This window comes from Martes martes, assembly GCF_963455335.1.
Source record: "Martes martes genome assembly, chromosome: 13".
In the NCBI taxonomy this organism is placed as follows: Eukaryota; Metazoa; Chordata; class Mammalia; order Carnivora; family Mustelidae; genus Martes; species Martes martes.
In genome coordinates, this window is record NC_137901.1 from 14,553,166 (window position 1) to 14,570,431 (window position 17,266).

Here is a 17,266-nt window from a genome sequence, read left to right on the forward strand (position 1 = left end):
CTTTAGAGACAGGTGAAAGGAGAGAAGACTACACCAGTTGGGCGACCAAGGAAGGATAACTGATATGGCGAACCCCCTTGGGAGCGAAGAGGAGTAGGATCTCCTCGGGTCGCTTGTTCCTTCCTGTGCCATTCCCGCTGCTCGACAGACACGAGATGGACGTGGCCACTGGCCTCTTGGCCCTCACAGTCCTGGAGGGAAGACCGACATTAATAAACAAACACTGTTTATGTCCAGGGCAGGGGTACATGGTGTTTGAACGTACCTGACAGGGGGGAGGGCAGGCTGATCTGGTGGGTTCTGGGGAAGGGAGGAGTCAGAAAAGGCAATGGCTTCTAGAATAAGCTTTGAAGGATAAATTGGGGTCAGTGAGAACCGTTTGTGAGGACACATTTAAGAAGGGACAATAAGAGAGGAGGCAGAGCTGGCTTTTCCTGTCAGGCCCCCTGCCATTCTCGCCTTGTCTTGTGCCACGATGCACTATCATGGGTGATATTTCAGGACGACTCACCAGTCCCCAGAAATAGCCACAAAAGAGCCTTTGACAAAAGCCCAGCTATGGGGTCCATTCCTCCGGTAGTGATTTTCATCAGAACCGACTCCACAGTGAGTATTTTCACCTCGCTGTGCCCACAGAACATGCAGCCGTTTCCCTCTGCCAGCACCATGTGCAGAAGAAAAGGGCAGGTCGAGCCTTTTGTTCCAATAGTTGTGCTGTTGGTTCCTGAGTTGGATGGGTTTAGAGTCTGCTGTTACTAACAGAGGCTGCATACAGATCAGCTCTGTCTAGAGTCAAGCCTTGAGAAGAAACTGGCCCAAGCCGTATTTGAGATAGTTGTAGGTATTATATTAAAAAGTTTTCGTGGTTAAATAAACTGGGAAAACACTGGGTTAAATAGGGATTTTTTTTTAAATTGTAGAACTTTCTAGAACCTTTAACATGTGTGATATGTCCTCTAGAGAAACATATACACACATATGTATATACGTGTGTATATTTATATACATATATCTATATAAATTTATCATATTGTATATATATCTATAAAGAGATTTATTTTAAGGAACTGGTTCATGTACCTGTAGAAGCTGGCAATCTTCAGAGCAGGCCAGTGGGCTGCAGACCCAGAGAAGGGGTTGACGCTGCAGCTTGAGTCCCAAACAAAATGCTGGCAGGATTCCCTCTTCCTTAGCAGATACTGTTTTTTCTTTAAAAGTCTTCAACTTATTGAATAGATGTACCCACTTTAGGGAGGACAGTGAGCTTTACCTGAAGTCCACTGATTTACCTGTTAATCTCATCTACAAAATAATTTCACAGCAATACCTTCCAGACCGGTGTTCGACCAAATACATAGGCATCATGGCCTATCTCAGTTGACACGTAAAATTAACCACCACGGTATGCTAAAGGGCCTTGCAAATCTGGAAAAAGGAAACATAATACATACCACTTTCTCCCAATTTATGTGAGTAAAGAATCCATCATTTGCAGAAAACCTATTAAGATCTGATAAAACACAGTTTGGAGACTATTGACTTTGAATAATGATTCACAATTTTGTCTTGTTCCAGTTAATCAAAATAGGGTAAAACAAAACAAACAAAAAAACCCAAAAACTACACACACACACACACACACACACACACACGTATATATATCTTGCTTATTTTTTATGTAGTAAGATTAAACTACTACTCATATGTTCACTTTTTAAAGGCAATAACATGTAAATGTAAAATAACCCAGTATTTTATTAGATTTACTTTCATGTTCTATTGTAATTTGCATGCCAAAATTCCACGCAGTGCACACATTACAGATGAAATGTTCTCATATTAGCAAATGATGGGGGAAATATGTATACATCTGCTTCAGTAATAAGAGAATGGATGATTCATACTTGCACACAGTGCATACATACCAGAGCAATTTTGGAAAATTATAGCCTAAAAATTCATAAATATTCATTACTACATACTATGGGGTTAAAAACAACTCACAACAAACTAAATTGATAATGATGAACAAAACTAACAATAATTTGCTGTGAAGAAGCAAAAGAGCAGCAATTAAAAAACATGATTATTCCAGGCAGCACTGATAATTAATATGTATCCTTCCCCCACATTGTCGGAATCCAGCCACTCACACAGGCACCCATGCGACTGGAGCCTTGCAGCGTCAGTAAAATACTGAACTAGAGCCACGTCTAAATTCTCTGAAGTCTAAAAAGCACTAATTTTAGTTTAAAAATACCACATGTAGCAAAACATATGTAGACAGTTATTAATGAGTTGATCTCATTCAGGCACTTAAGAAAAAGTTTTAGGATTGTCAAGGGGAACCCATTAGGAAGATTTGTTGGCCCCGCAGTGGGCAGAGGGTCATACTTTGAGAACCACTACACAGAGAATTACGCAAACAAATAAAGGAGTTTACAAATACATGCAAAACACATAAATTAAAAATATTTTAGCATTTCATAGAAAATCATTTTGCTAGAAATATAAAATTCATGGAATGAAATCAATAGTTGTAATAATTAGTTTTTTAGAAAGATTTTTTTTAGAGAGAGTAAAAGCATGCGTGCATGCATGTGTATGCTCGAGCACGGGTGGGGGCGGGGGGTGTACAGGGTGCAGAGGGACAGGGAGAAAGTCTCAAGCAGAATCCGTGCTGAGACCGGAGCCTAATGCAGGGCTCCGTCTCACGACCCTGAGATCATGACCTGAGCCAAAATGAAGAGTCAGCCGCTTAACCGACTGAGCCACCCAGGAGCCCATGTAATCATACTTTCAATATACTCATAAGCAATACATAAGCAATGTAGGGACTATCTATGCTTCTATAAATTTTATATTTATGTTCTATAAATTATAAATTTCTATCAGTTTATAAACACTTGAAACACAAGCAGCCCCACTGCACAGTTAAGTTCCCTGTTTAATTACATCTCCCGCCCCCACCATTTAGGACAAATCACACCTCCTTCCTATCCTTATGTCCGACAACCAAGAAATGGTCCTGATTTCACCCCACTCTAGTGTGCGTCACCCCCCAGCCATCGGGAGGGTAACATTCATTCCGAAGTAGAAGCTTTGCACTCCCTCAAATTTCAGCCCAACTCCTCTAGCCGTTTCCAAAGCCGGTACTTGGTGGCTTTTATTTCTATGGAAACCATTATTAATTTCAGAATGACTTCAGTTTATATAGTTCTGGAAAATGGTGTTCTGCTTAAAAGAAAAAGAGAGGCCAGGGGCACCTGGCTGGCTCAGTCGGTAGAGCATTTGACTCTTGATCTCGGGGTTGGTGGGTTCAAGCACCATATTGGGTGTAGAAATTACTTAAAAATGAAATCTTTATTTTAAAAAAGGATTGAATATGTAAATTTTGGAGAAGCGGAATTAGTGGATGGGAAAAGACTTTCTACAAGAGAATTTGAACACAGTACCACTGAGAGAGGGGATCAGGTTAATCCTGCCCTGGGGACCCATCTGTGCCTGGCATTCAGCACTGCAAACCCCCACCCCCCACCAGCACTCAGAGGACTGATGGAGGCTCGGTGAGTGTTTGCTGAATGAATGAGGACGTGAGTCCGCTCGTCAGCTGGTATAGCTCAGCACGGTCCGGTTCGGATGCACAGCGGGTTTTGGAATACCCGGGGGCGGGGGGCGGTGTGGCTGGGATTCTCTTCTTTGCAGATCTCATCAGTTTCCACGCTTAGATTCTTGCTACTGCTGTGGGCAACAGTGGCTTTCTCTTCCCTGCCCATCAAGCCCATTTTAATGAGCTGCTCCTGTTCAGTTCTCTTCCTACAATACAGTCATTTCCTCTTCTTTAAAATGTTCGTGCTCGAGGCCGACTGCCTAGGTGGCTTCACTTGTTAGTCAGAATTAACTGATGTCACGACTGTACCAGCCCTGTCACTTGACCATCTACAGATGCTGTGCGTTCCCCACAGCCCACTGGCACACTGGACTAGGTTTGATTTTGTTGTATTTAGTTGTGCTGTGCGGCGTGTGTGTGTGAGGAGGGAGAGGGCAGGACCGGGAGGATGGGGAGACAGGTGATGCTGCCGGGATGGGACATGTAAGGAGGTGCTCACTTCCAGAGGCTTTTGCACCTCGGCCTTGTCCCCTGCTCTGGGAGGAGAAAGGGAGGATATGTGTGGGTGTGACTGTGTGGGTGTGAGTGTGAACAGGTGAGCATGAGCATGAGTGTATGAGTGTGAGTGTGGGTCAGTATGTGAGCATGAGCATGGGTTTGTGTGAGCGTGAGTGTGAGCATGAGTGTGCACTGGTGTGTGAGAGCATGGATGTGAGTATGAGTGTGAGGGTCAGTATGTGAGTGTGAGCATGGATGTGAGTGTGAGTGCACCAGTGTGTGAAAGCATGGATGTGAATATGACTGTATGAATATGGTGAGTGTGAGCATGAACATGGATGTGTGACTGCAAGTCTGTGAGCATAAGTGTGCATCGGTGTGTGAGAGTGTGGATGTGAGTGTGAGTGTATGAATATGGAGTGTGAGCATGAACATGGATGTGTGATTGCAAGTGTGTGAGCATGAGTGTGCATCGGTGTGTGAGAGTGTGGGTGTATGAGTGGGTGAGTGTGGGTCAGTATGAGCGTGAGCATGGTGTGTGAGTGTGCGTGTGAGTGTGCACTGGTGTGTGAGAGCGTGGATGTATGAGTGTGGGTGAGTATGTATTAGCATGAGTGTGCATCAGTGAGTGTGTGTGAGGGTGAGGAGTGCTGACTGTACTTGGATGTAAGGTAGCGCGGGATACACGTCGCTTTCCCCGAGAGTGGCAGACAGTGCCCGGCACACAGCAGGTGCCCGGGAAACACTGTGTGTGCTCAAGTACAAAATAATCCAAGTTGCAAGGTGGTCCCTTATCCTTCCAGTGAGAAGTTCTAAAAAAAAAAAATGCAGTTTAGGTCAACTTGAATATATGAACTTTTATAGGCATAGATGTCAAATGTCTGCTTTAAACATAATTTACCTTAATTGTACAATATATTTTAATATATTTTATAATATATTTTAATATATTTTAAATCTTAGGTGCTTTTTAAAAAAATGCTATCAGGTGACCTCTATAAAAATTTAAAGTCTTTCCTCATTTTACAATGGAGATGATCATAATAGTACACGATTTATAGGGTTGTTGTGAGGGTTAAAATATTTAATCCAAATAAAGGACTTAGAGTAGCGCCTGGTATGCTGTGAGGTCTCAACCGAGGCCTGGGCGTGCCTGCATATGTGTGTGTGTGTGTGTGTGTGTGTGTGGCCATGTGTGTTTCTAGCCCATATGAGCTTTGTTATTCAAAGTGTATAAACCTCAGAATAGAAAGACAATAAGGATGTGAGAACTTGGTCTACTTTCTCCTTTCGAGGAGTCATTTTTTTGAGGTAAACAATCTTACCCTTTCTTTGGTTATATCCAATAACTGTCAGGACCTGCATTCAAATTTCAATGGAAGGTTCTAGAAATGTAAGGTGAAATTGAGGCTGTGGAAAAAGGCAGTTGGGAAACAAAGCCTCTAGAAAATAACAATGACTAACTCTCTGTGCAAATAGGACTCCCTTTGTTTCTTAAATTTTTCCATGCCTCCGAGCGAAGTTCTTCCCCTCTTCTCCCTTTTTCCCAGACAAAAAGCCTGTTTCATTACAGTCTTCACTCTGCTCGTCAAGACCGAGTGACTTTAGGTGCGTTTAATTCAACTGGATTTATTCGAGGAGCTTGAGAACTAATTTATTTATTCTATTTATTTTTACAGCATGCCCATTACCCAGGGATTCTGGGCACATATAAATGATGTGCTTGGGATTGGCAAACAAGAACTGGTGATAAATGGACAGGGAGCAAACCGTCTGAAAACATTAGTCAAAAGGATTCCTCCCTTCCAAAAATGCTTGGTTAAGCAGGTTGGTCTTACAATTTTCTTGGATCTTGACATTTTATGTTCACACTGCTTGCTTTTCTTTTCTTTTTCTTTCTCTCTCTCTTTCTTTCTTTCTTCTTCTTCTTCTTCTTCTTCTTCTTCTTCTTCTTCTTCTTCTTCTTCTTCTTCTTCTTTTTCTTGACAAACACAAGAAGAGAGAGGTCCCTGGGTGATGTTGGGGCAGAAAGGGCCCCCTGTGGGGAAGTGGGGGGCACACAGAGGCAGGGGAGGTGCCCTCCAGCCATTAGCCAAGGGCCTGGGCGCTGTCCCCAGGAGGTCTATTTTGTGATTCACAAAAGGGAAGGTTCTGGGCCGGATGATTCTGCATGTCCTCAAAAGGTCATATAGTTTGAACTCAGGTCAAGGCGAAAAAAGGAACGATGCTGGTCCCCACTAAGGGGAGGTCAGGAAGGAGCACATGCAGGAGGAACTGAAGCTCTCCTAAGTCGCCCACTTAGTAGACAAGCACGAACAGTGACGTGATCAAAGGGGAACCAGAATGCTGTTTGGTCACTCCCTTGGTTCCCTCCTCAGCTGGGGAGGCCCTTGGGAGACCACACTGCCCCTGCTGCTGGCTGTCAGCCTTTGAGCAGGTCCCCTCATCTCTCCAGACCTCCTCTCCTTATCCAAAAAATGAGGAAGTTGGCCTGTAGTAGAAGTTTTCAGAGAATGTTCCATGGGAGCCGTGGGGGCCGCCAGGGGAGGGCAAGGGGAGGACTGTGGTAGTGCCGACCAGTCCGTCACGGATTTCTGTCTGGTAAAAGGAGTTCTGCTGGAAGAAATAAACTTGATGACCATTTTTCTTGGTGATTTCTAAGGTGATTTCTGCTTTTTGTCCAGCCAATCTTTTCCCCACCAAGTGGGTTGACTCTAATTTGGGTCTAAACTTGAGGTGTGGGCAACCTCTCTTGGGGGGGTTCAGGGAAAGATCGCCAACATGGCCTTCTTTAAGACCCCTCCCAGGTGACTGTGGGGGCTGTGCCCAGAGCGCATCTGCCATTTGTACAGAGTTTGATGAGAGAAAGTGACTGATTTTGAAGGAGCAGCGTCAAAACATTGTGGCTTCGCATGGGCCTCTCAGCCCAAGTGCCCTCTAAATGGAAAAAAAAATCGTTACAGCGGGACTAATCACTTCTTACAGCGATAAAACACAGGCCCAGGCAAATAAATGCGGTGGTGGAATCAGCCAGATTTAACTCTGAATGGAAAGTGGTTTTCGGCAAACAGGCCTGGGAGCCACGAGCCCACGACCAACTCAGCAAGAGGTAGAAGCAGTGACTTTGGCTTTCCGAGGGCGCACCTGTTTGGGACCCAGGCGAGTGGAGACACCGCACGGAACCCACGTGTGTTAATGGGCCACACAAGCCTCACCTCCCGGCATCCGCAGATGGTGGAGAAGCCTGAAAGCAAATTAAAGCCTAAATGGGTCACCAGATGCTTTTTGGTTTTCCTTCGTGAGCAGGACAGATCTTCACGGCCCCCACCAGAGATTTTATAGATTTTCCCCAGCAGCAAGAAGGAGGCACAGTCATCTTGTCAAACCCCAGAAGCCCTGGTTCTTAACTGAGCCTGAGCCGTGTGTGTAGATAAGTGGACTGCCCGCCTGTTTGGAAAACAAACCAGAAACAGCCCTGCATTCCTTCCCACTGGCTCGGCCGCTTGTTTCTCGATCAATGACTCCAAGAATTCTACGGTTCACTCATAGTTTTGGCTTTCTTTGAAATTTTCCATTCCCCCAACCAATAACCCATTGCCAAGCAGCCTTTCATGTTCTGGGGCTGCATAAACAGGGAAATAGTTTTGAGCTGTTGACGTCATGGGGTGGGGGAGGCGAGAACGCTGGTTCTGGGTAAGGTTTGGGACCCAGCTCAGGCTTTGCAGCTAGTTCTCAGTGTAACCTTGGGAAAAATCAGTTCACCTCTCTGGACCTCAGTTTCTGCATCTGTAAAATGGCAATGATGGAACTTACTATCTTGCACAGTTACTCTGGGGCTCAAACACGACAATGACGCTTGTGAAAATGCTTCAAAGAGCTTAAAAATATAACGTGCATTAATGAAATGCTTCAGTGAACAGTGAATGGTCATGAAATACCTCTTAAATGAGTGGCTGTAAAGACTAAAATATTAAGGGCACCTGACTGGCTCAGTCAGTAGAGCCCCCCCATGGGACTCAGGGGTCGTCAGTTGGAGCCCCGTGTTGGGTGTAGAAATAACTTTAAAAAAAAAATCTTAAAAAAAAAAGACTAAAAAAATAATAAAAGAAGCTTCAAGTTTGTTTATTTTTCTTCTACATTCTTTTGGCTACTGCCCTGGTTTCGATGCTCATCAGGAAACTCCCATCAACTTTTGGTTGATGTCCCCCCCTTCTGCTTTATCTCTACTACCCACATTTTGTCCTCTTCACCAATGCTAGCGTGTTCTTTCAGAAACCACGGATCTCTGAGCATGCACCTCCTCCTGATTTTTTTTTTAAGATTTTTTTTTTATTTATTTGACAGAGATCACAAGTAGGCAGAGAGGCAGGCAGAGAGAGAGGAGGAAGCAGGCTCCCTGCCGAGCAGAGAGCCCGATGCGGGGCTCGATCCCAGGACCCTGAGATCATGACCTGAGTCGAAGGCAGAGGCTTAACCCACTGAGCCACCCAGGCACCCCCCTCTCCTGTTTAAACCCTTTCCTGGCTCTGTCTCTCCAATAAGACCAGGCTCCCTGTATCTTAGCATCACACACAGGGCTCCTGGTTCCTCCCCCTCCCTACCTCTCCAGCTTATTTTTAAGCTCCAGCAATGTTAAAGGATTTTGTATGTTCCCTGAGTGCTATCGTCCACACACTGTCTCTTCCTTCCTTTCTGGTCTGACCAGGACACTACTCTACTCAATGTTCTAGCCTTCATGTCCTAGAAGCCAGGAAGCTTTTCTGACCCTCCAAGAGAGGGTTCATCAGTCCCTCCTCTGTGGTAGTTAGTATCTGATTACCTTTCTCCTGCTTGGCATTCTCCTAGAGCTCGTTGGCTTACCTACCTCTCTCCCACCTGATTGTGATCTGCCTATAGGGAAGGATCCTGCTTAGTTCCTTTGTGTAAAGGATCCATACCGAACATTCTCACTTGTATGTTTTCTCTCACCTGTCCTTCTTGAACAGTGCTTGGCCACTGAAAAAGTGGATGATCTTGGGGCTAAGAAAAGGTATGTCAGGATTTCTGCCCCTACTCTGAATGGCTTTGTTCAATGGATTAGATCTCTCCTCTCCACCCACCCCTGCCCTGTTCCTTCTTCTCTCTTTTCCTTCTTTCAAAGAACTTCCAAATACTTCGGTCAGCTTCCCCACTGAGAGTGGTCACTGTGATCCTGTTGTGTGGGGTGTGCTCTGCTCCCAAACTTCAGCATGATGGCTGGGGATGGGAACCCTGGACAGGGAGCCGTGCAGAGGCCCTGTGGCAGCTTCTTCTCTGAATGCTAATAGTCCTGGATCTCAGGGCAGTGCCTGCTTAGCAAACAGGCCTCATTTACTAACAAGGACTTATTTAAATAAATTATTTAGAATATACACAGAGATATATAAATCAGTCCCTGGTTGTGTTTCCAAAAAATTGAATTACTAAAACTCCTCTGTATAAATGCTCCTCCTGTGTTATATATAGCATTGGATATTACTGTAGATATAAATTATTATTTTCCTGGCTTTTTATGTGAGAATTCCGGGACACAGAAAGGCTAAATAACATTCCTAGAACCATAAAATAGTTAATGGTAGTGTCAGGATTCAAATCCAGACAGTCTGAAAGTGAGAGATTTGGACAAATCAAGATCCTTTCTCTTTTAAGAGAACCAAAGCTCTGAATGACGTGTACTTTGGTGGATTTTATGCTCAAAGTATTATCCTTTTTGTATAGATTTACCACTAAAATAGGGAAAGAGGTGAGGAAATGTGGAGGAAGGGAACAAAATAACAGGATATTTGCTATCACACGAATGGACCTTGAAAAGATCATGCTTTGTGAAATAGGCCAGACCCAGAAGAACAAATCTTACGTGATTTCACTCATATGAAGTATGCAGAGTAGGCAAATTCGCAGAGACGGAAAGTGGAATAGAGGTTACCAGGGCCTGGTGGGGAGGGAGACATGGGGAGTGATTGTTTAATGAATAACAGTTTCTGTTTGGGATGATGAAAAAGTTCTGGAAATGGATGGTGATGGCAGTTGCACAACATTGTAAGTGTACTTAATGCCACTGAGCTGCGCACTTAAAAATGGTAAAAATGGTAAATAGCATGTATATATCACCACAATAAAAAAAGAAAATAAAAAGTAAAGTAGCAGTTTTATAATCCCGGACAGTGGCTTTCTCTGGAGGCTGCCAAAGAGGCGGGAGGCATGATGGAGGGCTCTGCCATTTGCTCGTGGCAAAGAGAATTTAATTAATCACGACCGAGCCCTCCCCGGCAGTCCTCCCCAGTGGGGCAGTGGCTCAGGACAATTACTGTTGGCAGAACAAAATTATGTATGTTGGGGGGAGATATAAATTTCCTCTTCGAATTTAAGGAATTATGCAAAGTCAGTGTGCTATCTCTAATATCAGTTTAATCAGAGCTCACTCTGTTCTGTACACAGTCGACGTGGAGTCATCGGAAATGCGAGGGTCCCCTGAGAGCAGAACAAAAGTCTTTCTCAAGCCTCCCGCCTGGGTGACCTGGGGAAGGAGTTGCAAGGCCGTAGCCCAATCCTGCCAGAAACTTTTTATTTGACCTGCGATCGTGTTTATCTGAGTTGCCAGTATTTTAAGATGTGGCCATTTCTTACAAATATGGATTTCTGACTTTTCTGGAAAAATCTGAAGGGCCAGTTACAGGGCCCCAGGCTCGCGTGCAGCAGAGGAGTGGCCACGGTCCCGTCCAGACTGGGCGTGTGCCTCTGCCACTTCCAGCCTGTCCTGCTCTCACTCACTCCTGTTTTCTGCTCGGACCCCCGGGCATTTGCGCTCCCATCTCAGATGCAAGTCTTCCCTGCCCTTTATTTCATGCCCTCAATAAAAAAACTGCCTCGTCCTCCAATTCCCTCCCTTGGCAGCTCTTCATGCCTATAGCCCTTACTGTGCCTACACTATTCATGGCCCTCATCATGGATTATCTTTTATAATGTAATATGGACATAACAGAAAATTCTAGACTTCCTGAAACAGCAAATGCAATTTTTTGCACTACTCTCTCTTTCTGCTTTAGAAGACATAGTCGCTCATGACCAACTTAGATTGTAAGACCCTCTAGTACATAGACTACACCTTAAAATACCTGATTTTCCTAGCACCGGCATGGGTTGGGTTGGTGTCAATAATGAATCAATGGGTTTGGGAACCTCTTTAAGAATACAGATGACTCATGAGTTCAGCTGTTTAGAGAATTGTGCTAATGCAGCCAACAACACGGACTTCATCCCTTGGAAAGTCAATCCATTTGTCCCATCCTGTGGACATGGACCAAATCTCATCCTCTGGCCAACAACTGTTCTTGCTCAAAGGGCAGAAAGAGCGATGGACTCCTGCAAATTCATCCCTTAGTCCTGGGGAAGAATTCATGGCTCCTGGGTTGGTCTTATTATTCTTGTACAAGGAGGCTGTCCCTCAGATTACAGGTACTTTTGCAAAAGCTGGCAGCTATTTGTTTTTAAGTTCATTCTGCCATATCTTGAGTGAATTGATGATGAATTAATTCTTATAACTCAGTAAACAGTATTACTTATGTGCTAGGAGGAACAGTGGTTTGGATATGAAGAATGAAGACTGTGACAATCAGCAATGTTAAGATAGAGTGTGTGAAGTTCATTGTTCTTGAGAAGTCACAGCAATTTATAGGAAAAACATTCTTGATCTTTAAAGAAAAAAAGAAACCCAAAGGAAACTGTCAGGAAATTGAGTTTCAAAGTCTTGTCCCTCTATAGTTCAGTACTTTCTAGTAAAGTCAAATTTGGGTAGCCCTTGTTTTGCACAGTCCAGCATTAGCTGGAACATGGGCATGTTCGAATCGTGACCATATGGTTCTGAGATGCGCAGGGTTCGGTAAATATGGTAGCAGGCAAAGCAAGGACTCCGCTGACATCCAGTAAAGGTTGGTACATTCCTCTTATCTACAAAGAGTGAGGGATAATCAAGGAAGATGAGAGGACATTTCCCTGATCGCTGAAATAAACTAAAGAGCATACGTTGTGAGCTACTTAATATTTCAGATGAAAGACTATGTTGCATTGATAGATTTGTTGGAAAATACCAAGACTCTCCTTCTGGCTCTTCATACAATCCACCCTAATACAGTCTGTATTGGTCGGGGTAGCTAGGTTGTGCACAGTAACAAACAACCCCTACGTCTCATGGCTGAGTACCTTCCAGCTGATTTCTCATTCTTACGAAGTTATTTGTGCATTTGGTGATTCTGTCTAACACAGCTGTCCTCTCTGTACAACATTGCAGGATCCAGGCTGAACAGAGGGCCCGCCATCCCGGAGCTGTGCCTCCAGGAACACGTGACCTCCTCAGGTGACGGGACAGAGGAAGAAGGTCTCACGCTGATAATTAAAGGTTTTGGCCTGGAAGTGACGTGCTTCACTTCTGCTCCAGTACATAGTCCTGCCTGACTGGAAAGGGAGCAGAGAGATGTGCTCTCCTCACATGCCCCAAAGGAGAGGCAGAGAAGAAATGGGTCAGCACTAGACATCGCTACCACACATTTCCAATCATATTTTGAGTTTCTTCCCCTGATACTTATATACCAAAATCATCTGGCCGATATTCCAGCTGTTCTCTGTAAACTTAGATTTGAGGAATTGGCAAGAAATGTCATCACTCTATTTAGAAATACAACTCAGGAAAAAACAGAGAGAGATAGAGAAAGGAGATCCTCATTCATTCATGTGTTCAGCAAATTCAGCAAATATTTGTTGAATGACCCAGCTGCTGGGATTCAGCAATAATCAAAACACACAAAAGTCCTTGTATTTTTGAAAGTGTATTTTTGTGGGGACGATAGACAATAAAATATACGTATGATGAAAACAATAGGCATATACTGTAACTCAGATGAGAATTAACGTCATGTCAAAATAAGGCCCAGGGAAGAGATACCATGTGACTGGGGTGGGGAGGGGGGGCATTTTAGGTAGGGTACCCAGGGAAGGCCACCAGGAGCAATTTTTTTCAAATAATAATACATGGCAGGCTTGGCGGGGAGAGGAACCGAGTGGGTTTATGATCTAGATTCTACCCTCAGAGGATTTTACAATGGGGGCACGAGATGGGGACTTTATAGACTACAATAAAGGTTAAATGTGATTTTTTAAAAATAAGAGTTAATATTTACTGACTGTCAGCTACATGCCAAGCACATTCCATGATTTAATTTCTTTACCTTTCACAACCAGTGGCTATCTCATTTTTCAAAAAGGCAAACATAAGCTGTGATTCCCAGAAGGTAAGCAATTTGTCCAAGTTAACATAGGTAAGAGGCAGCAGAGCTGGGCCTCAAACCCAGCTATCCACCTTCAAAGTTGTGCATCTAACTCCTGCACACTACTGACTTCTCTAAATGTGATAAATGTCACAAGAGAGGTGCTAGTTGGGAGGAGGGAGATCAAGGAAGGCTTCTTGGAGGAAATGGCATGCTTGGGCCTAGGTGAATTACTGGGATTCAAGGAGAGGGCATTTGAGGAGGTGCTAGTATAAACAGAGGTGTGGGGTCAAAAAGGTTCAGGGCAGGTTTAGGGAGGACCAGAAATTTGTGTTTGGCTAGAACTGGTGCAAAGAAATAGGGAAATAATCTTGGAAAGAAAGTTTGTGGTCATATCACAGAAGGTCTAAAATGCCAAGCAAAGGAGTTTGAACTTTGTTGAAAAGAAAGCAATAGTAGCTATTGAAATTTTTGAGCAGAGAATAGAATGAGGAAAGGCTGTGTCTTAAAGGAAATAAATTGGTCAATGGTGTCAAGAATAGATTAGACAGTTTGGTCAGGGAGATCAATCAAGGGTACTGTAAAGGGCAATGTCAGCGGAGTGGAAAAGCATGAAATGAGCAGTCATTTCAGAAGTAGAATGGAGAGCATTTGTAACAAACATGGGAAGGGAGGGCCAGGGAGCAGGGAGGGAAGAATAAAAGATAACTCAACCTGGTGAAAAGTCTAGATAATTCTTTATTTTCATACAACTTACACTTTGTTTCTGCTTCTAACACTTATCTTTGATCCCCAGACAGGAGTCAAAAAAGGAATTTTACTGCTGTCTTGTTGTGAAATTCAATGAATGCCAATGGAACAAAGCTACTTAAATTACGAGCTGTAAAGCTTCAAATCTCTTCTCCCAATGAAAATCTCATTAGCCTGCCATTTGGAAACCAGCACATTCAAATTTGACTCTGTTTGGCTTGTACAGTTTGATCCCTTTAAAGTGATAGTTTTTCAGGAGTGTGGCAGGAAGCCTGAAATTTCAATTAGATAAGCCGGAGGTTTACCTGTTAGAGGAGAGAAGGTATTATCTTCCTGTTGCTAGGTGATGGGTCTCTAAAGCAAGAGTTCAGTCTTAAAGGATCAGAACCCTTTTTAAATTCCTTTTCTTTAGAAAACAAACATCAATTTAAAACTGACTCCAGATGCCCCATTCTGGTTCTTTAAGGAATAAAACCACGTACTGCCATAAATTCCCCAAACCTTCTGCTCACCCCTTCCCCAAATTAGATAGCCCTAATTCATGTGGATGACCAGCCTTTGCTATTTCTATAGGGTATGGATAAGAATAATGACAACCAAGATTAATGCTAGGAGCCATTCTCCCTGCTTTGTTGCTTTATTTCATTACAATTTTAGGACGTATATACTATTTGTGTCCCTTTAATGGGATAGTGTGGTGGTTAATTTTATATGTCAACCTGGCTTAGGCTATGGTGCCTGTTGTTTGGTCAAACACACATCTAGATACTGCCGTGAAGGTATTTGTTGAGAGATGATTAACACTTAAATTAGTACACTTTTTTAAAAATATATTTTATTTATTTATTAGAGATAGAGTGTGAGAGCATGAGCAGTGGGAAGGGCAGAGGGAGAAGCAGACTCCCCACTGAGCAGGGAGCCCGATGTGGAGCTTAAACCCAGGACCCCAGGATCATGACCTGAACTGAAGGCAGATGCTTCACTGACTGAGCCACCCAGATGCCCCAAGTTAGTACACTTTGAGTAAAACAGATTATGCTCCATAATTTGGCTTCTAATCATTTGAAGGCGTTAAAGCAAGCTCTGAGCCCCGACCCTGAAGTAGGAATTATCCTCAGGAATGCAACACAGAAACCCTGCCTGAGTTTCCAGTCCACTGCTCTGTGCAGCTCTGATTCCACACCGCAACACTGACCATCAGAATTTCTTGCCCGCCAGCCTGTCCTATAGTTTCAGACTGTCTAGGTCCTGCAATTCTGTGAGCCAGTTCCTTAAAATCGATCTCCATCTCAGTCTCTGTCCATTGGTTCTGTTTCTCTGGACAACCCTGGCCATGACAGAGGGAGAAAGTGAGGCTTACCTAGGCTAGCTCGTTCAAGGTCACACAGGTGGTCAGTGGTGGAAGCCTGCATGTCTAACCAGTGGACTATTCTACCTCCTGTACCAGGACAGGGAGTTACTCATGGCAATTATATTCAAACTTGAAATACATTTTTTTTCAAACAAACAAAACAATTTTTTAAAAAAGATTTTATTTATTTATTTGACAGAGACAGCAAGAGAGGGAACACAAGCAAGGGGAGTGGGAGAGGGAGAAGCAGGCTTCCCATGGAGCAGGGAGCCCGATGCGGGGCTCAATCCCAGGACCCTGGGATCGTGACCTGAGCTGAAGGCAGAAGCTTAACAACTGAGCCACCCAGGTACCCCAACAAAATAATTTTTAATGGGAAATTTGCAATATGTACAAAAGTAGAGGGGATAATACAATGAACCTCGTGTAAATATCATCTGCTTGAACAATCATCAACACATGGAGAATCTTTTTTTTCTGAGGTAAAATTGACACATTGTATTAGTTTTAGGTGTACAACATAATGACTTGATACATGTATATACTGTAAATTGATTACCACATTAAGTTTAGCGAACATCCATCACCACACATAGTTACAAATTTTTCTTTCTTGTGATGAGAACTTTTAAGATCTCTTAGCAACTTTCAAATATGCAACTGAGTGTTGAACTCGTGGCTGATCTTGTTGAAGCAAAGTTTTTAATGAATTTTATCAGACTGTAAATAAGGAGGAGCTGATGCTGGAAGACAGTCTCTCTTCATTGCACTTCCTCTCATCTCTGAGGGGGAATCCGCTTTGAGTCCCCTCAGGAGGTACATCCTCTCTTTCCTGAGCCTCTTTCTTGACCCAGTCCCTGTGAATTCCAGGTCTCCAATCCCCTCCATGCGGTTCTAACAATGATTCCCGTATACTTTTGGTTTAAGGAAGAGGCAGATCTCTTGGGTTTGAGTCCGGGGAGAGAGAGATTCACAGCGCTATCACAAACATCTTTCTCTTCTCCTAAAGATGCAGGGGTGTGGTCTGTGTGGAAATTAGGGGTGTATATGAAATTTACAAAGCCGCTTTAAGAGAGGAAAGCGTGGTCCCCAGAGGGGGAACCTGGTACGGCCCAGGGATGAAGTGTGCATCTCCAGATCCCAGACTGTGTGAAGTGACACAGCAAGGTACTGTGTTCCCCGGGCTGTATTCACGGGAACAGTTAGACCTGAGTGTACATGGGGGCCCGTGATCAAAGCCGGGAACTTCTCAGAAAATAGTACTTTCTAGGCAGGTCTCACCTAAAAACCCACACCTAGCAATGGGATAGTAGAATGAATCGTTTGCACAAATGTCACTATAATTTCCGTCTCTGCCCTTGAGTAGTGCCCCCCCATACCAGCTCTGGACTTGGCCGTATGAGTTGCTTTTGTCAAGGGGACAATAACAAATGTGACACAATCACAGACTTGAAAACTGGTTGAGCATTGGGCCTTGCTCTCAAGGGAGTGAGACCAGGAAACTGGAGGCTACAAGGCCATATGGAGAAGAGGTGAGCCATCCCAGCTGAGGGGGCTAGACCACCCGTGAGTGAGTGAGGCCGTCTCCTCAGCTGGCCGGAGCACCTGAGAGGCCCCAACAGAGCTCAGCTGAGCCAGTCCAGAAAAAGCTCCCAGCTGACCCACAGAATCATGAGCTAAATACAAGATAAATTGTGCTGTACAAAGGTGGTTCATATCGGAGAAGCTTATTATGCACCCTAAGCTAAGGGATAAGATACCCATGCCCTTCAATAAAGA